The sequence below is a fragment of the Sturnus vulgaris genome, chromosome Z, assembly GCF_052056855.1.
Source record: "Sturnus vulgaris isolate bStuVul1 chromosome Z, bStuVul1.hap1, whole genome shotgun sequence".
Taxonomy (NCBI): Eukaryota; Metazoa; Chordata; class Aves; order Passeriformes; family Sturnidae; genus Sturnus; species Sturnus vulgaris.
In genome coordinates this window covers 82,191,759-82,217,424 of record NC_142283.1, presented here as the reverse complement: position 1 = coordinate 82,217,424, position 25,666 = coordinate 82,191,759, and the positions used below count along the sequence as shown (strand labels likewise).

At 47.3% G+C, this 25,666-nt stretch overlaps 1 long non-coding RNA gene across 1 annotated transcript; it reads left to right on the top strand.

Annotated features, from left to right (window-relative positions):
• Positions 1–2,818: 2,818 nt before the first annotated feature.
• On the top strand, positions 2,819–24,526 carry LOC148219985 (uncharacterized). Its single transcript, XR_015799407.1, has 5 exons — positions 2,819–3,233; positions 6,781–7,009; positions 9,339–9,457; positions 10,001–10,191; positions 18,687–24,526. It is a non-coding gene; the product is annotated as an uncharacterized LOC148219985 (long non-coding RNA).
• The last annotated feature ends 1,140 nt before the right edge of the window (positions 24,527–25,666 follow it).

The following is a 25,666-nucleotide window of genomic DNA, read 5'->3' as shown; positions in this document are numbered from 1 at the left end:
TGACCCCGAGGACCGAGAGGATGCAAAAGAAGATGACCGAGAGGAGACCGAGAGCCAGCCGACGAGCCTGGAAGAAGATGCTAGCACGATGATTTATCGCAAAAAGAGCAAAGATGGATGCCTGAGAATCCTGGGGTCACGATGCTCCCCCTGTGTTTCCAAAGTCCTAATTCCTTGTAATGGATCGATGAGGGCTAGGGCTGTGAATACAGCTCAGAACAAGACCTGAAAAGACAGACCGGATGCTACTATTGAGAGATGAGATTCTGATATCTGAGCTCCCCGGCCGAAAATTAAAAGGCGCTGGCACCTGGCCGATGAATACAGAGATCGGAGAGGTTAAGAGGGACCCCGGGGATTCCGGGATGCCCCTCAAAGGGCTAGAGAAAAACAGGTGCGACATAAGACAAACAAAAGACACGAAAAGCACGAGAGACAAGTGACGCAACACCCACGGAGACCGCTCTGCCCTGCGTGCCTCTGCGCTGCGATCAAACGGATCGTCTTTATGGGGCCTGAGGGGCCGCTTCCTGGACGTCCCCATCTGCAAATCTGCCTCCGAGATCCCCCCTAAAAAGTCCACACCCACCACCTCGCTCCCCATGTGTTGGCAGCCCTCCACTTATCTCTCCAAAGTCCGGGGATGAGAATCCGGGTCTGCTGGGAAGGAAGGAGGCCCCGCCCTCTGGGAGGATCCTGCGGTCACCGGGCTGAGGTTTCTGAGTCAGCTAGAATAAAGAAAAGGAAACATCACTGCTTGTGCTAAGAAACTCATTGGCCAAAACCTGACAATTCCACTACTCACCGTGTCCAGAGAAAGCCCGGGACTTCGGGTCAAAAGCTTCGACAGCTCTCAGAGGCTGAAGCCACCGTCAGAGGGTATGCCTGGCTTAAGAAGAGAGAAAGTGATGAGGCGTGGCTGAAAATGGAGTTGACCCACCCTCCTGCTCCCGACATCCCGGTCTCACCGCAAGTCCTCTGCCTTTGTGGAAGGCACGCTGGATGGCACCCTCAAAAAGGAGAGGGTGAAGTCTTCATCACAGACTCCTGTAATGCTTTAGAGGGGTCTTCAGAGCACTGAACCAGGTCTGGCAGCCGGTTCCCGAGGAGGTGTCAGCTTCAAGTGAGTGCACTGCTAAAAAACACAAAAAAAGTAATGGATAGTGAGAGCTGCACCTGAAATTGAGACCTGACTAAAAGAAACTACTTCTGCCCACAGGTCACAGCTCACGTCGTCCACATCAACTGGTCTGCTGATATCCATCTTGAACCGCTGAAAAAAGCACTAAGAACAATACTGTAACACAGTCACCTTTTATGCTTCCACTGCAAATACAGTGACTGACCTCCAGGGGGAGCCCCCTCCCAGAGGATGGGCCCTCTGACTCCGATTTAATCCATCTGCATCTGAAAGGAAGTAAGGACAAAAGTCAGAGCCCTGCAGGAGACATTAAGACCCCTACACATCCTGGCTCGCTCTGCAGATATCACCTAGAGCACAACTACACCCCGCATCTCAAATTGCGACTCCCCGGGACTCGTCCTCCGGGATCTATGCCCGAACTAGGCGGCAGGGCAGAGCGGCTCCGGGCCGAATATGTGCAGGCACCCGTGACACGGGACGGGACGAACGAGGGGACTACACGGGGAGGAAAAGACACTCGGGGGGAAGAATGACCCCGAGGACCGAGAGGATGCAAAAGAAGATGACCGAGAGGAGACCGAGAGCCAGCCGACGAGCCTGGAAGAAGATGCTAGCACGATGATTTATCGCAAAAAGAGCAAAGATGGATGCCTGAGAATCCTGGGGTCACGATGCTCCCCCTGTGGTCCTGTTCTTCAAAGTCCTAATCCCTTGTAATGGATCGATGAGGGCTAGGGCTGTGAATACAGCTCAGAACAAGACCTGAAAAGACAGACCGGATGCTACTATTGAGAGATGAGATTCTGATATCTGAGCTCCCCGGCCGAAAATTAAAAGGCGCTGGCACCTGGCCGATGAATATAGAGATCGGAGAGGTTAAGAGGGACCCCGGGGATTCCGGGATGCCCCTCAAAGGGCTAGAGAAAAACAGGTGCGACATAAGACAGACAAAAGACACGAAAAGCACGAGAGACAAGCGACGCAACACCCACGGAGACCGCTCTGCCCTGCGTGCCTCTGCGCTGCGATCAAACGGATCGTCTTTATGGGGCCTGAGGGGCCGCTTCCTGGACGTCCCCATCTGCAAATCTGCCTCCGAGATCCCCCCTAAAAAGTCCACACCCATCACCTCGCTCCCACCCCCTGTGTGTTCGCAGCCCTCCGCTTATCTCTCCGAAGTCCGGGGATGAGAATCCGGGTCCGCCGTGAAGGAAGGCCCCCCCGCCCTCTGGGATGTTCCTGCGGTCGGCTACAGTGGTCCCGAGGACCGAGGGACTACGCAAAATGAGATGGCCGAGGGTAAAATGACGGCGAGCGAGTGAGACCGGAAAAAACGGTGGAAGGAGCGTTCGTTCCCAGAACGACGGAGACGATGCCCGGCAATCCTTCCTCGAGCTTTGCGTTCTTCGAATCCCCATCTGTCGTAATGGACCCTTGCGGCGCAGAGCTGTCCGCACGGCTTTTAAAAAATGGCGAAAGACATCGGATCGGATGCTCTACGTTAACTCCTGACCTGATACGCTGCTCCCCTTCCCTCTCCTGGACACGGTTCTTAACTCGCTCGTCCGAAGCCTCGGTCTCAAGCGTGATCTTTGACGCGAGGCACGTGCCTTTCGTAACCCTACGGATACGCCGAAAAAATCTCAAGTGCGGTACCGGACGCTACCTGGAATTTCCGGAAGTTGTGTTCCTCCTAAAAAAACAAAACCGAAAGCTCCTTACCACCTCTGAACACACAACCCAAAATCATTGATGCAAATACTCACTGTTTTTGATGCTGTTTTCTTCACTAAATCTTCAAAGCCTTTGCTGCTTTAGATACCTAAAAGCATTTCCTGAAAACAAGCTGAGATAAGGAAAAACAGCCTCTTCACAGAAGTGGCAGGAGAGCCCTTATCCTAGCTGATCCCTGAGAGGGAATGAAGGCCCTCAGCAAAACCTGGGGTTAATATACCCCTGATTGGGCCCCTCCTGGCCCGCCCAGGAAGAGGAGGAGCAAATCCCACCAGGGATAAAAGGCCTCAGAAGAGCTGCAGCTGTTTGGCTCTCCTGACTTAAATTCAAGAGGAGGAAATTCAAGGAGAAAAAGGTGAGTCTTTTCTCAATATAAAAGAAAAGTTTTCAGGGAAATGAAAGCACTTTCCTTTGGGCAACAACTGCTTTGAGAAAAAGGGCAGAAATCAGGTCAGAAATAAAACTTTGTGTTTCATCAGCATAGCTAAATAACTCAGGTAATTTATTAAGCTGCATAATTGCCCCTTAGCAATTGCTAAGCAATGCAGCAAATGTGACTAAGCAGTTGGGACTAGAAAGGAATGAGATGAATGGCCTAAGTCTCACAGACACCTCCATTTAGGGTTATCTATATTATAAATAGAAACAGTAAAAATGAAAATTCTCTGTGAAGCAAAACTCACCCCCAGTTCCCCAGCCTTCAGTTGGGAAGAGTTGTTTCGCGTTCCAAAGGCAGCAAGGCTCGTAAGTGACGGTGGCTCGGGCGTGGGAGAAATCCCGATTCCTTCAGAATTTTAGCAAGCGGAAGCAAAGCCGTAAATGGCGACTGTGGGCCTTTTCCCCGTGAAACTAAACTCATCCTCCCGGTTTGCTAATATGAGGTTGGGGGAGTCGTTTGTCGCTCCAAAGTCATCGAGGGTTCTAAACGGTGGCTAAACGAGTCAGAGAGAAATCCCGATCGGTTTGAAATTTTAGCGGGCGGAATCTCGGTCTCGTGCGCGGAGCGCCGGGCCCAAATGGTAGCCCTTTTCCCCGTGAAACAAAAATCCCTCCCGTCATCTTGACGGAGGCCGTGCCCGAGACCGAGACGCGGGACTCTATGATCCGAGTGATAAAAAGCACTTTCTTGTTCTGACTGCGCCTTAAATACCGTTATAAATGTTCACAGGCAAGCGCTTGCGATGGCTTGAAAGTTCAGGTTGCTCAGCTCTCTGACCAATAGCTCCTGCAGCTCGGTTTGGGACACATCGGTCAAATCCTTATCTATCTCCGATTCTGTCCGGCAGTAGATTTTGCCATTCGTTGTGCCGTAGAGGGCTTTGTTCCCTAGCGTTGCGGGGCTAGCGCTCGTAAAGGCAAAATCCTGGCGTACGGTTCTTGAACCGTGTGAGTGTGTCCTGATCGTGAGAGCGAGTGGGAAAGAGAGCTCGTTTGAGATGTGCTTTTAGCAGGAAGCGAGTGGGAGTTTGGACCCGCGGTTCAGTTCTCGGGCGACTGAAACGGCCGGGGAAAAACGAGGCGAGTGGGGTGCGTGAAACTCTTAAAAACTCCCTCCCTGCTGTTACCGTGGTGCGTGCGTTGTGGTTACCAAAGACAGTATATTCACTCTAACTGTATTTCTGAGGCAATACTGCCTTTTGACTTGTGCAAAAAGTTATAAGGGAAGCGCAGCCCGAGTGAAAGAGTTTATTAGGAAATGAGGCATGAATATGATTTTAAGTACAGAGGCTGTGTTTGCAGATTGTTGAAATCAGAATAAGAGCAGCGTCAGTTTAAGGATCCAATCTAACCGGATGAATAGAAGCAATTCCTTTACCTCAGTGGTTTGGGCTTGACCCACGGGAGTTTGTGAATTCAGTGAACTAGTGGACAGACAGGAGGAATAAGAGAACATATTTTAAAAGTTTATATCGGACATCTGCTGGAGGACTTGTGGCTTTGGATTGGGAGCTGTGGAAAATTTAGAGAGTTAAGAAAGAGTGAATGAAATAGCTTGTATTTGTAAGAATTTTCCTGCAGTTTTTGGTGCATCTAGAGGTTGGCCTCGTGCCTGGGTGCTATTACTATCGTTCTTCTGCTAACCAGCACAGTAAATGTAAACAACAGTTCCTTGATCGAGCTGGTAAGTGGAAAGTTACATTTAGTACCCGAGCTGTGGGCTGTAAGAAAAAGTCTAGGAAAGGATTGCAAGGATCTTGTCTTGCTGAGTGAAAAGCAGGACAAGAAGCAAAGGACAAGATAATAAGAATTAAAGCAGAGGTACCGGTTTTGTTAAGGAGGGATGACGGGAACTAACCAGAGTAAAGAGATCCCTAAAACCAGTCCTTTGGGGTGCGTTTTGGCACATGGGAAGGAGCTAGCGGGGCACGGAGGCTCAGAGAACCAAAAGACCCTTGAAAAGTTTTGTACACAATGGTGGCCGCTTTATAACTTGAGGGGGGAGCCAGGTGGCCCTCAGCTGGACATTTACATAATGAAACTTTGTTACGGCTTATGTTATTTTTGAGACACGGAAATGGGAGGAGGCAACTTACGCTGAGCGTTTGGGGGTTTTTTTGGTTTTTTCTCTCCTGAATCACCCTGAGTGACAGAAAGATTGTGGACCCAGGGCCCCCTCTGACCCCTTGGTATCGGTCTTAGAAAAAGACAACGAGGCTAAATTAAAATAATGTTGCAGTACGTGCTCCGTAATCCGACGCTGCGCACACCCTGATAAGGTGTATCCAGCTAACCCTCTGGAATAAGAACCGGGGAATTTGTTTGAACCACCCGCTAAAAGGCAAAGGGGGGTGAGAGGGGAAGCAAATTTAAGACGGTTATTAACCTCAACTCCCGCTTTACCTTCTACTTCTGAAAAAAAAAAAGCCAGCTAGAGTTGCTTCAGCTCCTATTCCCTCATTCCACCTCCTGAAATTTCTATGTCCCATCCCCCGCTCCGGTCCCATTCCGCCTCCTGAGATTTCTTCTTCTATCCCGACTCCGGCATATGTTCCATCCCCTGCTCTAGTCAAAGCAATTTCTATTTCAACTTCGGTATCCAGAAGGAAGAAAAGCTGATGATCAAAGAAGAGGAGATTGAAAAGAGGAACGGAGCAGAGGATCTTACCCTAGGAGACCCTCCGGATACAATAAAAGTAGGGAACAAAGAAAAAAAAACTTTTGATAAACACGGGAGCAACATATTCAATGTTAAATAAAGCCTTAATACCAATAACAGATGATTATGTCACGGTAAAGGGGGCAACTGGCCAATCTGAAAGGGCTTATTTTTGTAGCCCATTGAAATATAAGTTTGGGAAACAATGGGGAATTCACAGGTTTTTACGTGCGCCCTATGCTCCATTAGCGCTTTTGGGTAAGAATCTATTGGAACTATTAAAAGCAAAAATAATATTCAAAACTGGGGAAATTAGTTTGGAGGTAAATGATCGGCAATACGTGGGACTGTTAAATTTAATGCTAATAACCAAAGATATTGCGGCTGAAAACAAAGAAGAAATTATTAAGAAAATAATAGATCAGCTGCTCCCTGGGGTGTGGGCCTCCAATATACCGGCGAGAGCAAAGAATGCTCTGCCTGTACAAATCTGGCTTAAAGAAGGAAAACAACCGGTTAAAATTAGACAATACCCCTTAAAAAAGGAAAGTAGGGAAGGGATTGGTCCAGTAATTAAGAACTTTTTGCAAATAGGACTACTAAAAAATGTCAATCTGATTTTAATACTCCTATTTTGTCTGTAAAAAAGCCCGATGGATCGTACAGGTTAGTACAAGATTTGCGAGCTGTTACCGGCGGTAGCCAACCCCTACACCTTGTTAACTCGTTTAACATCCAAACTAACCCGGTTTACTTTTTTAGATTTAAAGGATGCTTTCTTTTACCTTTCTCTCCATGAAACCAGCCAGAAAATTTTTGCATTTGAATGGGAAAATCCCAAAACTGGACGTAAAACTCGGCTCACGTGGTGCGTACTACCCCAGGGGCTCAAGAACTCCCCTACCATATTTGGAGAACAGCTGGTAAAAGATCTAGAATCCTGGGAAGCTCCATCAGAAGAGGGACAGCTGCTACAGTATGTGGACGACCTCCTGATAGCTACTGAAACTCAAGAAGCATGTATGGAGTGGACGGTAAGCCTCCTAAATTTTTTGGGGTCTACAGGGGTATCCCAGAAGAAAGCCCAGATGGTGACATGAACAGTTGTCTATTTGAGCTATGAGATTAGTGCTGGACAAAGAACCTTGGGACGGGATCGCAAGGAAACAATACGCCAGACCGCAACACCCCAAGCGGTGAAAGAACTGAGAACCTTCTTGGGCATGACAGGGTGGTGCAGACTGTGGATTTACAATTATGGGCTGTTAGTCAAACTCCTATATACCTTGATTACAAAAGGAAGCAGAGATCTCCAGTGGATGAAAGAAGCAACACGAGCCTTTGACCAACTAAAGAGGGCTCTCATGTCAGCTCCGGCCCTGGGACTTCGAGATGTGAGTAAACAGCTCTTTCTGTTTTTTCACGAAAAGCAGGGGATTGCTCTGGGAATACCAGCGCAAGACCCGGGCCCATACCGGAGGGCAGTCGCCTACCTCTCCAAACAGCTGGACGCGGCAGCCAAGGGGTGGCCAGGGTGCCTGAGAGCTGTTGCAGCGGTAGCACTGAACATCCGAGAGGCACGCAAATTCACCCTAGGCCAGAAGATGACCGTGGCAGTATCCCACACGGCGTCTGCAGTCCCAGAGGTGAAAGGAAGACGTTGGCTTTCCCCACAAAAATTTCTAAAGTACCAGGCCATACTAACAGAATAACATGATGTTGAAATTGTGGTAACTAACACCGTCAATGCAGCTTCTTTCCTCAGCAGGAGTATGGGAGAACCAGTGATCCGTGACTGCCTGGAGACCACTGAAGCCGCTTACTCCAGTCGCCCGGATCTGAAGGACAACGCTCTCGGGGACGCTGAGACCTGGTTCACCGATGGGAGCAGCTACAGCATCAGTGGAAAAAGACATGCTAGGTATGCAGTTACCACAATAGCGAGGTGATAGAGTCCGGACCATTGCCAACAAATACCTCTGCACGGAAGGCTGAAATAATCACCTTAACCCAGGCCTTAGAGCTAGCTGAAGGAAAAAAACAACATGTATACACCAAAAAGTGAGCTCTGAATTGGAAAAAGGAAATGAGCTGGTGGACTGTGATAGGTTGACTTAGGAAGAAGAAACTCAGAAGAGATTCTTCCTAAGGGAATTTCCTCTGTGGGGGTTGGGATACCTGCAACAGCCAATTAGAGAAAGTTAGTTCGCTCCGTGAACACACATTTTGAGGAAGGTAATCCGGAACTGACCCTCTTTGTCTTCCGGCGGCTGAGCAGGTAACACCAACCCGAGCTTCCCTCTCCCCCATGCGGGGGGGGGGAGGCTCGGGAGGCCGCTTGGGCCCCGTTTGCCAACGAGGGGGACCCGATGGCCAGGGGGAGAAAAAGTTGTGTGATAAGACCTTCACGGCTTCCTCCTCCACGAGCCTGCGGCTCTGGCGTGGGGGGAGGCTGACTCTTGCTGCCGCCGGACGGGCCGGGCCTGCCCGGGTGGCCATGAGCAGTGTGGGGCTGCAGCCCAGCCCCAGAAAGGCTGATTGACACCTCAGCTGCCCCCCCCCAGCACGGCCTGAGCCTGGCCCAACTTTAGTAGTTGTGTTAAACTTTAACTCTTTAGTGCTCAGATAAGATTTGCAAAGCCTCCAGCCTTTCCTTTGAATATGAAAGGGAATAAGAAGATTTCTGAAGTCAGTGATGTAAGAGCTAAGTTTTTAAGATGGAAAGAGAATGAGAAGATGCTGAAATGGCTGAAAATCTTTTTGTGAAATCGTAGGAATGAACTGATGTACTGAATATTCCTATAAACCATGGAAAGAGACATGGGGGGATGGAAATGTTCCATTTAATAGATGATTTGACTAAAAAGCACCTGTGTTGAGAATTTCTGTCCTGAGAAAAGAAGGGGATTTTGGTTTTCTGAAGATGAAGCCTGAGCAGAGAAAAAGGAGACAAAGAGAATCTTTGCTGTCAAACATTTCATTCTTAAAAGTAATACCCCATGAGACAGACATGGCCCACATCTACAACTTTGGGACGGTTGTAGAGTTGGGAGGAGCGTCACGGTTGCAGGTTCCCGGGCGGATGCAAATCGTGAAAGATAAAACCACAAGAGAACTGGTTTTTTCCTTCTTGTGGGAAAAATCCCTACAACTTCCACAAGAAGAAGCTTCTTTCTCCAGAAGTGAACTGAGAAAGACTAAATTGGGCACTGACCGAAGTATTTGTTATATGTTTGTTTTGTTGTTGTGAAGATTGGGAGAGGGAGGGAAGGAGTGATCTAAAAACTCTTATTCTGAAAAAAATTTTTTTTTCCTCTCTTTTTGTTTGTGTAGTTAATAAATTTTCTTTTATACTCTCTCAAGTTTTAGGCCTGCCTTGCTCTCTTACTCCTGGTTCTGTCTCACAACAAGAAAAATAAGTTTATTCAAATTAGCAACTCAAACTCAAGACATGGACAGAAAGGCAAAAGAAACAGCTAAAGGTAAGGTAATTATTAAAACAATTGAGGCATCTTTAATTCTAGATGGGCAAATTTCTATGAAAGGTAAGCCAGGATACAATAAAAGGGACAAAAGGCTCATTGGAATGAGTAAAGTGAGTAAATGGGATGAGTAAATGAATAGATGGAGCGAGTAAATAAGTAAGTAAATAAAATAAGTTTTAAGTGCTTTTAGAGAGTAAAAGATCTTAGATGCCTGAGAAGTAGCACATGCTCTAGTGAAGGTTAAAAAACATGCTAGTGTTTCCTTAAGGGCTCCAAGAACCTAGCTTCAGATACAATAGTCAAGAATATTGCTTACATTTTTCAGTTAAAACAAGATAGGCCACGTGCGTAGTTTATACGTAGCCTAGCGTGCTAAAAAACTACAATTCTAATAGGTTAAGGAGTAGCGGTCCGAGTTTGTGTCTTAGCTTGCTTGGAAGTTTCTATAAAAGAACACGCCTCGGGGAGAGCCGGGGCTTCATGCCGTGGCTTTATGCCATTGCTTTAATGCCTTTGCTTTGCTCTGTTTTTGCCTTTGAGACTGATGCAGTTCTACAAGAAATAACTTTACAGCAACCGTTAGCTGCTTCGCTTTTTTAAAAAGGAGAACAAGCCCAACAGCGTAGGAGCCCTTAAAGGCACCCGGAGGTTTCCAGAAACTCGTTACACTCCCCACGGATGAAGACCCGTCTATTGGCCGAGGACCACGAGGACGTCCGTCTCCTCTGCTGGTAGCTATTTTCCCTTCCCTCTCTCTTTTTCTCTCTGTACTTTGTTTCTTATATCTCTCTACTCGATCGCAACTGAGTTGTTGCCATCTAAAAAAAATGCATTGCTGTGAAAAAACTCATTTTGTCCCCTGCCATTTGCCTGTTTGCACCTTTGAGATCAAAAGAACCATCACGAGCCCCGCCCCGTATCAAGCGGATCGTGAGGGTAAATTGGTGTCACGGACAGGATTTTCTGGCAGACAGAAGGGATGCGAGGTTGTCTGTAGTCTGTAGCAGGGGAAGGAAGTCTTACTCCAGCCGCACCTAGCTGGCCACCTTGAATGGGTGAGCCTGTCTAGAAAGCAAGGGGGGTAATTCTGATTTCCCGCAGACTGCAGACACCTTGGTGTAAAGCATCCCCACACTCGCTCGAGGGCTCTGTCGTCAGAATTTCACAAAAGATCTACTGGTGCAAAAGGCGGGACGCTGTTGTTGTTGTTTTTTATGATGTTTGACTGCTTGGTGTAGCTAAGAGACAACCCGGTGTTTTGTAACTAAGGACTGCCTTCCAAGTAGTTTGGTCTCTTCACCCGCACAGGGAAGCGAAGGGGGGCACACAGGGGAAGCTGTTTCGTTGTGTGTGGTAACTTAAGAGATAGACCTCCCCGTTGTGGTTTTTACTTTTCCCTTCACAAAATGACTGAGAATTCCACTGTAACAGATAAAGCTGCATTTTGTGCTCTATTAGCTAAATATAGGGGCAGACCGTCCCAAGGTGGGTAAAAATGGGCCAACAAAAATTGGTTTAATCTAGAAAATACCATTGATAGAATATGTTCTTTGCAACATGAGTCAAAGTTCAGACGGGGCAACAAGATAACCGTACTCTGCTCGGTTTTGGGAGCTTCTCTTTGTCCTGGTTTTGGGCAAATTTGGGGGGAAAACCTCCAGAAGGAGCCCCCAGACAGCAAACCCCACGACTCCTCCCCCCCACCCCACTGGGTTCGGGAAGAATTTCCTCGGAGAAGAGTGGGAGAAAAAACCTGTTTATTTAACAAGCAAGACACTCCCCAGCACAGGGAAAAAAGACAACACCAGCTGACAAAAAAAACTCTTTCACCGTTCTGAAGGGATGACAAACTCAGTCTCTCTGGAGAGTGGTCGCTCAGTTATCAGTCTCTGGCGCTGGGGATGACTGCTGCCGGTGACAGAGTGTAGACTCCCGGTGTTTCTTGGGGTTTCCCAGGTCCCCGTCCGGAACAGGTTCAGATGGTATCCAGGAGAGGGAGGGGACGGGGTGGAAGAGAAAACAGTCCAGGGAAAAAGTTGGACTGCCTAGCTGAACTAACTAATAAGGAAAAAGCAAGGGCAAAGCGAAGGAAAGAAAAAGAGGCAGAAGCGAGCAAGCAGGCAAGCAAGCAGGCAAGCAAGCAGGCAAGCAAGCAGACAAACCGAGCTAAAACCTCTCCTAAACATAGACCATGGGGGAGGTGAGCCGGCTGATAACAAGACAAAACAAAGCTTCACTCTCAGACTCAGTCCTGGAAGCACAGGACATAATACCAAACATAATCAGGACACACGATTGGAGATACAAACACCATAACATCACCCTAGGACATTCCACCCCTTATCTCCATATCGTGAACATACTAAACAGCATGTAAAAACTTCAGCAAGTAGAAATTTCCATCTTTCACTTACTCGGACACATTTTCTTCCATCTCACTTGCTCAAACCTTCGACACTTACACATTTCCTTCTATCTCACTTGCTCAGACCTTTGACACTTACATATTTCCTTCTGTCTCATGCTGCCTCACCCCACAATCAGATCTCCCTGAGGCACACATCGTGTTGTTCCATCTCTCTGCATTACCCACCATGTACAACCTGGTCCTTGAGCAAAGACAATCCCACGAATGGGTTTGTCTGTACTCGGGGCAGAATTGATCCAAACTGCCTTCCCTAACAAACCTCTGATATGTGCCACTGGGACTTTGTCTCCATCTACTATATTCAGGGACTCAGACTGGGCAGGGCCCGCTCGGTTGGTGGAACCCCGGGTGTTAACTAACCAAGTGGCCTTTGCTAAATGCTGCTCCCAGTTTTTGAATGATCCCCCACCCAATGCTCTCAAGGTGGTTTTTAACAGTCCATTGTACCTTTCCACTTTCCCTGCAGCTGGTGCATGGTAGGGGATATGGTACACCCACTCAATGCCATGTTCCCTAGCCCAAGTGTTGATAAGGCTATTCTTGAAATGAGTCCCATTGTCTGACTCAATCCTCTCAGGGGTGCCATGCCTCCAAAGGACCTGCTTTTCAAGGCCCAGGATGGTGTTACGGGCTGTAGCGTGAGACACAGGGTAGGTCTCCAACCATCCAGTGGTGGCTTCCACCATGGTCAGTACATAGCGCTTGCCTTGGCGTGTCTGGGGCAGTGTGATGTAGTCAATCTGCCAGGCCTCTCCATATTTGTACTTGGACCACCGCCCCCCATACCAGAGGGGCTTCATCCGCTTGGCTTGCTTGATGGCAGCGCATGTCTCACAGTCATGGATAACTTGAGAAATACTGTCCATGGTTAGATCCACCCCTCGGTCTCGTGCCCACTTATATGTGGCATCTCTGCCCTGATGACCTGAGGCATCATGGGCCCATCGAGCCAGGAACAACTCTCCCTTGTGTTCCCAATCAAGGTCTATCTTCGACACCCCTATCTTTGCAGCCTGATCTACCTGCTGATTGTTTTTCTGCTCTTCATTAGCCCTACTTCTGGGAACATGGGCATCTACATGGCGAACCTTCACAGGTAATTTCTCTAACCGGGTAGCGATATCTTTCCACTCTTCAGCAGCCCAAATTGGTTTTCCTCTACGCTGCCAGTTAGCCTCTTTCCATCTCTCCAACCATCCCCACAGAGCATTGGCTACCATCCATGAATCGGTATAAAGGTAAAGCTTTGGCCACTTCTCTCTTCCTGCAATGTCTAAGGCCAGTTGAACCGCTTTGAGTTCAGCAAGTTGACTGGATCCACCCTCTCCTTCAGTGGCCTCTGCTACCCGTCGCGTGGGGCTCCATACGGCTGCTTTCCACCTCCGATTCATCCCCACAATGCGACAGGAACCGTCGGTGAATAGAGCATAGCGTGTTTCCTCTGCTGGCAGTTGGTTATATGGTGGGGCTTCTTCAGCCCGTGTCACTGGTTCTTGTTCCTCATCTGTGACACCAAAACTTTCACCTTCAGGCCAATTTGTAATTACTTCCAAAATCCCAGGGCGATTCAGTTTTCCAATCTGGGTGCGCTGTGTAATGAGGGCAATCCACTTGCTCCATGTAGCACTGGTGGCATGGTGGGTTGAGGGAACCTTTCCTCTGAACATCCACCCCAGCACTGGTAGTCGGGGTGCCAGAAGGAGTTGTGCTTCTGTGCCAACCACCTCTGAGGCTGCTTGGACCCCTTCGTAGGCGGCCAAGATCTCCTTCTCTGTTGGGGTGTAGTTAGCTTCAGACCCTCTGTAGCTCCGGCTCCAAAATCCTAATGGTCGGCCTCGAGTCTCACCAGGCACCTTCTGCCACAGGCTCCAGGACAGACCATGGTTCCCGGCTGCAGAGTAGAGCACGTTCTTCACATCTGGTCCCGTCCTGACTGGGCCAAGGGCTACTGCATGAGCAATTTCCTGCTTTATCTGGGCAAAAGCTTGTTGCTGCTCAGGGCCCCAATGGAAATCGTTCTTCTTGCGGGTGACCAGGTAAAGAGGGCTCACGATCTGACTGTACTCAGGAATGTGCATCCTCCAAAAACCTATGGCGCCTAAGAAAGCTTGTGTCTCCTTCTTGTTGGTTGGTGGGGACATAGCTGTGATTTTGTTGATGACATCAGTAGGAATCTGACGTCGTCCATCTTGCCACTTCACTCCCAGGAACTGGATCTCTCGAGCAGGTCCCTTAACTTTACTCTTCTTGATGGCGAAGCCGGCTTCCAGGAGGATTTGGATGATTCTCTCTCCTTTCTTGAACACTTCTGCTGCTGTGTTCCCCCACGCAATGATATCATTAATATATTGTAAATGTTCTGGAGCCTCACCTTTTTCTAGTGTAGTCTGGATCAGTCCATGGCAGATAGTAGGACTGTGCTTCCACCCCTGGGGCAGTCGATTCCAGGTGTACTGCACTCCCCTCCATGTGAAAGCGAACTGAGGCCTGCACTCTGCTGCCAGAGGAATGGAGAAAAATGCATTGGCGATATCGATAGTGGCGTACCACTTTGCTGCCTTGGACTCCAGCTCGTACTGCAGTTCCAGCATGTCCGGCACGGCAGCGCTCAGCGGTGGAGTCACCTCATTCAATGCACGATAGTCTACGGTCAATCTCCATTCTCCTTCAGATTTACGCACAGGCCAGATGGGGCTGTTGAAGGGTGAGTGGGTTTTGCTGACCACCCCTTGGCTCTCCAGCTCACGGATCATTTTATGGATGGGAACCACAGCATCTCGAGTTGTTCTGTATTGTCGGCGATGCACTATGGAAGTGGCAATTGGTACCTTTTGCTCTTCTCCTTTCAGAAGTCCTACAGTACTTGGATTCTCAGACAGTCCAGACAAGGTGTTCAATTGCTGGATGCCCTCTGTCACCACAGCTGCTATCCCAAATGCCCACCTGAATCCTTTTGGATCTTTAAAATACCCCCTTCGGAGGTAATCTATGCCCAAAATGCATGGGGCCTCTGGGCCAGTCACAATAGGATGTTTTTTCCATTCATGTCCAGTCAAGCTCACATCAGCTTCCACCAAGGTAAAGTCCTGTGATCCACCTGTCACACCAGCAATAGAAACAGATTCTGCCCCCACATATCTTGATGGGACTAATGTGCATTGGGCACCAGTATCAACCAAAGCTTTATACTTTTGTGGTTCCGATGTGCCAGGCCAACGAATCCACGCAGTCCAGAAGACACGATTTTCCCTCGCCTCTCCCTGGCTAGAGGCAGGGCCCCTCTAAGCCTGTTTATCCTTCTTTCCTTGGGCATATGTCTTAGAGGTTCCTTCAAGGGGATCAGATATATCATCATCATCATACCTGGCAGCTTGGCTACGGGCAACTGGAGCTGCTCTCCTTTTGGTGGAACTTCCTCTTTGGGTCTTGCCTTCCTTCAATTCACGCACCCGTTGTGCCAGAGCAGCAGTAGATTTTCCATCCCATCTCCTCATGTTTTCTCCGCAATCACGTAGGAAGAACCACAGCTCAGCTCGTGGGGTGTACCTCCTCTCCCCATCAGGGGAACGTCTGCGTTGGATACCAGGGCCTCTAATTTGTACTGCTGAGATTTGGAGAAGGTCCTCTTTAATCTCCTCCCTGAGTCTTTTATGATTCTCCTCTATCTTGTCTTCTAATTTCTGCAGACGTGTTTCCACAGCTGCAATTCTGGCATGTGTTGGGCCATGCACAGCATCTGCATATGCTCGGAGCTTCTTTGCCATATCAAGCACGGTCTCATCCCTCTCGTCCCGCTTCATTATTGCTAAAGCAGAAGCGTATTCATGGGGCCCAAGTCGTACAAGTTTTCGCCACATCACAGATGTACATGGTACCAAGTCCGGATTCCTAGTTGTTATGTCATCTGAGAAGATAATCTCTGCCACTGCCATTTCTCTCAGGCGTTGGATCCCTTGTTCTATCGTCTTCCAGTGGGTCTGCTGCATATAAAGATCATCTGCACACAGGTATCTTTGTGCTACACTGTCCAGGACCCGTGCCCAGAGGCTGTGAGGGTTAGGCCCTCTCATCATTCCTTGGTCGATGACAGGATCATGTGACAGGGATCCCAAATGCCTGGCTTCAGTGCCGTCCAGAATTGTAGCCTCGCCTGCAGCATCCCAAAGACGGACCAACCAACTAATTATAGACTCATCAGGTCGTCGGGTGTAATCCTTTCTTAGGCCACGGAGGTCCTTTAGGGAAAAAGACTCAATATTGGCCTCTGATCTTTTACCAGTTGCTTTGACTCCTGGTTTTATGTCAGGAGGCGTCGAGGGTCCTTCTCCTGCATCATCATCATCATCGTCATCCACTGGTCGATCAGTCTTGTCTGTGCACTTTCCACTTCTCGTGCTGGTAGCAACAGCCATTGGTTGAGGCTTACTGACAGGTTTAGCTGCTGGCTTAGGCTCACTGTCTGGTGTAGTTGTTGGCCTCGAGCCTGGGGTGTTGGCTGCAGCCTGAGTGACTGGGATAGTGGCTGATTTATCTGCCTGTCCCCCTTCCTCTGTCTGCTGCCCTACAGTATCTAGCAGGGTACGGTAAGCATATGCCAGGGCCCAGCTCACTGCAATGATCTTCTCCTTAGAATTACCATGGCACTTCTCTTTCAGGTACTTTGCCACCTCAGCTGGGTTCTGAATTTGTTCACATGGAAAATCCCAGGATGTAGGGTCAGAAAATTCCTTTAAGATTTGGCCCATATCCTCCCATTTCCCACACCATTCAGGATTCCTCACGCCTGGCTCTACTCTGGGGTCAGGGGTCTCAGCCCCTCTAGAAATCTCAGCTCTCATTCTAGAGAAACTGCAGACTGTATAGAGAAAGCTTACTATATTAAACACCAGAAAGATGGTCTCTTTAACACTCAGGGGGAACTGAACATTCTCTAATAAGGATGTATCAAATTCAGAGGAGAAGAAGGAGAACAAAGGCTGAAAAGCCTCATCCCCTGCTTCTCCTCTAACAAACTGAGTGCACAACCACAACCAAGAACCATACATTCCTGGAACAGATTCCAGCACCTTTATAAATCTCCTGCAGGCCATTAAAACCAAGCCCAGCCCGATGGATATTTTGGTCAATGCCCCTCTGCTACAGAAATTACGCATTAGGGACAATACCGGAGCTATTTCTGGATAAGCAAATAAACCCAGGGACCACAAAGGTATTAAGACTTCAAAAAACCCTAGGGACCAAAAACCCATGCAGGCCTCCACCCCAAAAGACATGAATTCCAACAACATAGCCAATAACTGCTCTATACCAACACAAAAGAATTTGAACCAAATTATTATTAGAACAGGGTTTTTTCCCACTTTCTCGAGCCTCGAGTTGGGCGCCAATTTATTTGTCCTGGTTTTGGGCAAATTTGGGGGGAAAACCTCCAGAAGGAGCCCCCAGACAGCAAACCCCACGACTCCTCCCCCCCACCCCACTGGGTTCGGGAAGAATTTCCTCGGAGAAGAGTGGGAGAAAAAACCTGTTTATTTAACAAGCAAGACACTCCCCAGCACAGGGAAAAAAGACAACACCAGCTGACAAAAAAAACTCTTTCACCGTTCTGAAGGGATGACAAACTCAGTCTCTCTGGCGAGTGGTCGCCCAGTTATCAGTCTCTGGCGCTTGGGAATGGCTGCTGCCGGTGACAGAGTGTAGACTCCCGGTGTTTCTTGGGGTTTCCCAGGTCCCCGTCCGGAACAGGTTCAGATGGTATCCAGGAGAGGGAGGGGACGGGGTGGAAGAGAAAACAGTCCAGGGAAAAAGTTGGACTGCCTAGCTGAACTAACTAATAAGGAAAAAGCAAGGGCAAAGCGAAGGAAAGAAAAAGAGGCAGAAGCGAGCAAGCAGGCAAGCAAGCAGGCAAGCAAGCAGACAAACCGAGCTAAAACCTCTCCTAAACATAGACCATGGGGGAGGTGAGCCGGCTGATAACAAGACAAAACAAAGCTTCACTCTCAGACTCAGTCCTGGAAGCACAGGACATAATACCAAACATAATCAGGACACACGATTGGAGATACAAACACCATAACATCACCCTAGGACACTCTTGTAGCTGCCGTAGAAACTCGCCCTAAGCGAGGAAGCGAGGAAAACACAATCGTAGATTCTTTACAAAACTTAGTTGAAATTTTGTAAAAACAATTAGATGAAGAAAGGAATGAAAATCGTTTGTTATGAGCTGCCCTAAGAGAAGAATGTGCCAAAAAATCAAGACAGATTGAAACACCCACAGAAAGAGAGGAGAAGGAAATTGTTCATATTAATCAAATTTATCTCCACAGACGAGCCAAATTCCTTTAGGAAATCAAATAGGAAGTTTGTTAAAAGGATCTGTGTGACGTTCATCGTATGTAAGAAGCTTAGATTGATGACACCGAGAAGTCATATTACTATAAACTGAGTGATAAGGATCAACGCTTAGATGAGAGCCATTTTTTCCTATACAGTGAAACAAATTATAATTGTCCATAGTGAATGAGCCTAAAATTTCTAATTCTTTGAAGGTCAGATTTATCAACTCTAGAATTATCAATCTAAGTTCGTTGTCTCGAGCTAGGGGTGGGGAAAATGTGATGATTATTATATGGCCAATATTTATCAAAAGTAACATTATCAAAACCTTCTGGGAAAGGCACTCCAACTACATGAGTAAAGCTTCCTTGTAAAAATAAAAACAAAAGGTTAAAAACACCATACACCTGCACAAATAATAATACAACTCCATCTTTTTTCTTGATCCGTTCCTGGCAGTCAGTTTTCTCCCGGTGATTCTGCGCAGTTTCGTGTTCAGGTGCCTGTCTCCTGGCTGCCACTCACAGGGTCACTAGCTGGATAATGAATGGAGCAAAGAGCTGGAAAATCGAACAAGGCACACAGCAAATCTCTTCCCCACACGGTGATGGGTTTCTGCACCAGATAGGGGCGAATCAATGCTTTCTTTCCTTCTGGTCCTATAACAGTAATCATAGATTTACTTTGCAAGCAAGGAGTGCCACCTCCGTGTAAGGGTCGGTCCGAAGTTCCCCTCGATTTTGCCTCCCGACCGTCGCAAGGAGACCTCGAGGACCCCCACCCAGGCTGACTCCCGACAATGGTTTGCCGGCCGGGCCAAGGTGGACGCTCGTGACTGCGTGCTGGTGTATTGTGTTCACTGGACTGTGCTGTCGTGGCACCAACCAGAGGTCGCGTTGTACCAACTGAGGACTGCTTGACCGTACCTGTCTCCTGCAGCACCACACAATGGTCCATAAATCTTCCCACCTCTTGGCCAGAGGCCGCTCACTTTGGATAAGGACTATAAAGAGCGACCCTCTGGAAAAGACCTTTTGAGATCTCTCCACCGAGGAAGACACGTCTACCCCCTGGAGAAGACCCCTGAGATCTCCCCAGGGACGAAGACTCGTCTATCGGATGACCCACGAGGACGCCCGTCTCGTCTGTTGGTAGCTATTTTCCCATCCCTTCCTTTCCTTCCCCTTTCCCTATACTTTGTTTCCTATACCTCTCCCCTTTACCGTAACTGAATTGTCGGCATTTGATGAAATGCATTGCTGTTGTTGAATAAACTGATTTTGTCCCCTGCATTTTGCCTGTTTGCACCCTTCTGATCAAAAGAACCATCACGAGCCCCGCTCCGCATTAATAGAGGATCGTGACATTAAATTGGCCTCACGGACAGGATTTTCTGGCAGACAGAAGGGATGCGAGGTTGTCTGTAGTCTGTAGCAGGGGAAGGAAGTCTTACTCCAGCCGCACCTAGCTGGCCACCTTGAATGGGTGAGCCTGTCTAGAAAGCAAGGGGGGTTTTTCTGATTTCCCGCAGACTGCAGACACCTTGGTGTAAAGCATCCCCACACTCGCTCGAGGGCTCTGTCGTCAGAATTTCACAAAAGATCTACTGGTGCAAAAGGCGGGACGCTGTTGTTGTTGTTGTTGTTGTTTTTTATGATGTTTGACTGCTTGGTGTAGCTAAGAGACAACCCGGTGTTTTGTAACTAAGGACTGCCTTCCAAGTAGTTTGGTCTCTTCACCCGCACAGGGAAGCGAAGGGGGGCACACAGGGGAAGCTGTTTCGTTGTGTGTGGTAACTTAAGAGATAGACCTCCCCGTTGTGGTTTTTACTTTTCCCTTCACAAAATGACTGAGAATTCCACTGTAACAGATAAAGCTGCATTTTGTGCTCTATTAGCTAAATATAGGGGCAGACCGTCCCAAGGTGGGTAAAAATGGGCCAACAAAAATTGGTTTAATCTAGAAAATACCATTGATAGAATATGTTCTTTGCAACATGAGTCAAAGTTCAAACTGGGCAAAAATAAAACCGTGCTCTGCTCGGTTTTAGGAGCTTGTCTTACGGCAGCTATAGAAACTCGCTCTGAGAGCAGAAATGAGGAAAGAACAATTATAGACTCTCTACAAAATCTTGTTCAAATTTTGCAAAAAGAATTATATCAAGAAAGGAATGAGAACCATTTGTTGCTAGATGAAAATAATTTGTTAAAAGCTGCCTTAAAAGAAGAATGGGACAAAAATTCAACTTAGGGTGTAACACCAAAAGAAACACAGGAGAAGGAAGCTATTCACATTAATACAATACACTCTCAAAAAGACCTAATTTTGATGAAAAATTGTGGGCAACACTGCTGCCCCAACTTGAAACCTGTGATTAAAATAGAATATGATTATATCAGTGATGCACCCCTCGAGCAAACTTCTCCCCAAGTTCTGAACAATGTACCAAATCAATCTCCTCCACAGGCTCTGGGAGTTGAGCCAAAGCAGTACACCTGCACTGGGCTTTCCCAAGGGTCTGAACGTTCCCCCACTTCGGCCCACCACACTTTAGCCCAGGAATTAGAAAAGATACCCAAACCTGACAATACAGCTGTCTATCAATACATTGATGATATTCTGGTGGGAGGGGATGAAATAAAAGTAGTGGGGGATACCCAACAAAAAAATAATCTCTCATTTGGAAAACCCTGATTTGCAAATTTCCTCAGAGAAAATTCAAAAACCTTCTCAGGAGGTAAAGTTTTTGGGAATTTGGTGGAAAGGAAGTATGACATGTATTCCACCTGATACTCTAACCTCCCTGGATCAAATTAAATTGCCTGAATCCAGGAAAGAGATCCAACAGGCTCTAGAATTATTAGCGTTCTGGAGAAAACACATCTCAGTCACTATTGAGACCCCTCCCCCTGACGGGGTGGCCCAGAGATCCTCAGTTGGGAAGTGGTATGCCCAGATAGAACATTACTGTAACATCTTCTCAGTAACAGAAAGAGCTGTAAAAAATCTGGCAATACAAGAAACTGAGAGCTTGGCTAATAGCCATGACAAACCTGCCTTGGTAAGTAAAGTAGCCACTCCTTTCTCCCCTGAACAATCAGCAAATTCTTGGTTCGCTGATGCTTCTGCCAAACGAGAGGGAAAGGTGGGGAGATACAGGCCAGTAGGCCTCCCCACTTCTGCTGGTGAACAAATTATTACTGAGGGAGAAGGCAGCTCTCAGGCCGGTGAGCTGACAGTTGTTTGGAGTGTTTTCCAGCTTGAGGTACAGAATATCTCTCTTGTTTACATCTACACTGACTCCTATGCTGTGTTTAAAGGAGGTACAGAGTGGCCCCCTTTTCAGCAGCAAAATGATTGGGAAGTTAACAGAATTCCAGTCCACGCTACGCACTGGATAGTTCCATCATTTTAATCTCCTGCCTCCTGGAGGCAGACTCTGCTGTGTTTACTTTTCACAGAAGAACACCGAGGGACATGAAGAAGCACCCCCTTAGTGTTGGATGGCAAAAGCAAGGTTTTTCCTCCTTCTCGGTGACACAAGGTGATGATGTCACAATAACTTGTAAATTAGTGGCCGGATCCCTCATCAAACCTGCATACGGTTACGGCATAGGACCCCACGGCCGGACTTTATATTGTAGAACCCAAACTCAAGACTGTTGGCTAAATCTAACTGCTATACAATTTTCCTATAAAACCATGTGTGGAAAAAATGATACAAAATACTGGGGGGAACTTGATGTTAATGTTGTAACGCCTACTACCCAACCACCGGTTGTGTTGAGCCCTACGATTTTTCAATTTGGACCATATGTAATTAGAAAAACTGGCCAACAACAAATATCGTTTAATCCGGCATGGTTTCTCAAACAAATCAAATTGCTGATGCAAAATAATGTCTCAGAAGTTCAGCCAGCTTGTTCACCCTTTCTACAGACGTCTTTTGAGGGACGGACAACCTGGCTGTGGAAACGGAATCCTTCTAAAAAAATGAATGGCAAGAGACATAACCGGTGTTGTGGGAACAGGATTAGGAATTTTGAATACCATCGATTCAGAAGTACTAATGAATAAATTGGCTACCACAGCTGGAGATGTAACCAAATTACAACGGCCCCTGCAAACAGCCTTAACAGCTTTGGGGACCCGACAGTGGTTGTTATCATATCAAACATATTACCAAGTTGGGACGTAAATGACCACAAATTGATAATCGATGCACTTGGTACTACATAAAGTAACATCTCTTTGGCTCTCAGTTGTATCCGGGCCCAGTTGTGGATGCAGTCGATTGCTGCTTTAATTATAAGAGAAGGTGAGGAAGGCACTTTTCCCACTGAAATTCGAAAAATAGTCTGGGAAAGTGCCACTGATTTTGAAAAAGAATACCAGTCCTGGTGGAACTTAGTAAATTTTACCTACGATCCCAGCGCAAACACAGCCACAGCCTTTGTACTGACAATTCGTAATGCTTCAGTGCATTCGATATTCCCTATCACTGCATTAGGGTTGAACCATGATGGAGCTATTCTCTATCCTTTCGAGCATAGGGAATGGGCCCGTCAAATCGGTGGGAGGTGGCAAACCGTCAATTTGGGAACTTGCATTGTCCGGGAACAACAAGGGTTTATCTGTGAAAGTAATGCAATCAGAGCTCAAGATATTTGCTTGGATACAGAACAGAATGTTTGCAATTTTGAAATTCATCCAAACGAGATTTCTGAAATAGTACTGGTATATGTAGGAAATGGATGTGCACGCTTTAGAACTGCTTGCGATAGTGTTTCCATAGAAAATTTAGTAGTGAATACTAAAAATCATTCAAACTTTTGTGTCTGTAACTTTACTAGGATTTCAGGATGTGATTTTTCCTATGTAGCCCCAGTTACTTCTCACCATCTTTTGCAGTCAAATTACACACTGATCCACCATCTATTGCCCACTCCAATTGGAATGAACCTCTCTCTGGTGAAGCAATTGTTGCTCCACCAAGATCTGATCGAAATTTTGGAGAAGATCAAGAAAAATGGACAGAAAACTCTAATAGCTGTTCATCACAATGTGGAAAAAATACATCGTGTTTTGGAAAGGGTAAAGACAGATGCTGAACACAGGTGGTGGGATACTCTCTTTGGGTGGTCACCTACTGCTAGAGGTGTCCTGAACAAATTGTGTCATCCCACCATTGTTCTTTTCATTTTGGTTTTGTTTTATCAGCAATTCTATACATTGTGACTTGGAGAATAATGAAACGGTTAGCACAATTGGCATCTGTGACAGATGTATCCAGATCGGTTACTGTTGACATCCCTAGGGTTATTGACACAAGGTTTTAAATAGGATAAAATATTTTAACTAGAATTGATTATCTTCTAATTGCAATTAGAATTGTTTAATCAAAAACTTGCTTTAAAAAAATTGATTTATTTCTAAACAAAATTGAAAAAAATTAAAGAATTGAACAAATTGTTTGAAATTGTTAGCAATCAAAAAATTGAATATAATTCATCTGTTTTGTTTTCCCTTTTCTCCTTTTCCTTATCCTGTCCCTTATCTTTTTCCTACTTTTCTGTCTCTGTTGTCTGGGATATGCTACCAACTTGGACGAGTCCTGAAGACGCCACAACTGAAGACTTCACTACAACTCTGCAAAGGGGCGCTCTTGACGATGATCGTGAGTCACGGGGTGGTGTAAGGGTCGGTCCGAAGTTCCCCTCGATTTTGCCTCCCGACCGTCGCAAGGAGACCTCGAGGACCCCCACCCAGGCTGACTCCCGACAATGGTTTGCCGGCCGGGCCAAGGTGGATGCTCGTGACTGTGTGCTGGTGTATTGTGTTCACTGGACTGTGCTGTCGTGGCACCAACCAGAGGTCGCGTTGTACCAACTGAGGACTGCTTGACCGTACCTGTCTCCTGCAGCACCACACAATGGTCCATAAATCTTCCCACCTCTTGGCCAGAGGCCGCTCGCTTTGGATAAGGACTATAAAGAGTGACCCTCTGGAAAAGACCTTTTGAGATCTCTCCACCGAGGAAGACACGTCTACCCCCTGGAGAAGACCCCTGAGATCTCCCCACGGACGAAGACTCGTCTATCGGATGACCCGCGAGGACGCCCGTCTCGTCTGTTGGTAGCTATTTTCCCATCCCTTCCTTTCCTTCCCCTTTCCCTATACTTTGTTTCCTATACCTCTCCCCTTTACCGTAACTGAATTGTCGGCATTTGATGAAATGCATTGCTGTTGTTGAATAAACTGATTTTCTGCCGTTGAATAAACTGATTTTGTCGCCTGCATTTTGCCTGTTTGCACCCTTCAGATCAAAAGAACCATCACGACCCCCGCTCCGCATTAATAGCGGATCGTGACGCTCCGATGTCTGCGAGGGCACCTGAAGGACTTAGAAAGTTCCAATTTCTTGGCCAAACAGAATGAGATATTACAGTAACATCAGCTCCTTTGATATCAGCGCCTGTGATATCAACTTGAGTTCCACACTCTGACAATTCACAAGTCAGCAGTGGTCATTGGCGAAACAAATCCGGTTGCTTTGCAGGGGTTCCTGGTGTTGTTTTAAAGTCCCCTTTTCCCTCCAGGGCATTGTTACATTCGTCAGTCTCTCGTACTGCAGTGGCAATCGGCGTTATCTTCCCCCGCCTTTCTCGCGTCTGGAGAAGCTGGCAGGGACTGCTCGGAGGGGAGCGGCGGTGAGACTTCAGGTGGAATGCGGGACGGGGAGCGGTTTCGGGACAAAGATCTCCACAAGCAAACGGCAAGCCGGGAGTAAATCTGTTGCTATTTTGTTGAGGTGAGAGATGTTATATAATTTAACTGCTACAGAGTCCCAGAAGTCTCTAGTACAGATCTCTTCAGAGTTAGCATTTGGGACATGAGTTATAGTCCATGTTACAATCTGTTTGAACTCTTGCTTAGGCAAGACTTGATTCAATTAAAGATAAAAAATGCTGATACACATCCCTCTGATTTGCAGATATATTCTGCCCCGTGATTACCCAGTGCGCACCTGCTGTCTTCCTCTGCAGCAGAAGCCGTCGAGCTCCGGTCCGCGTACCGTCCAGCAGCAACGATGTCCAGGCACCGGTCGCTTTTCCTTCAACGTGCCTAATCCTCTTCCCTTTCAAGTTCACAGGGAGGCCTCTTACTGAAGAATATTCCGATTCTGCCCTTTAAAATCTGGGCGCCAATTGTAAGAGCCGAAATCGAGCGACGCGGGGCTCCGGGCAGCTCTTGAAAACGCCGTTTATTATATCCAAATGATACAGCCATTCACGGGTGTGACAAGAGCCCAGCCCACAGCCTTTTCAGCTGTAGGTTTGTCCGAAGCCCCCTCCGGCTCTGGTGACGATGCGTTATACGCTTTTCATTACAGAGCGTCTTAACGCACGACAACCAAGCAATACTTTTACTATTACCTA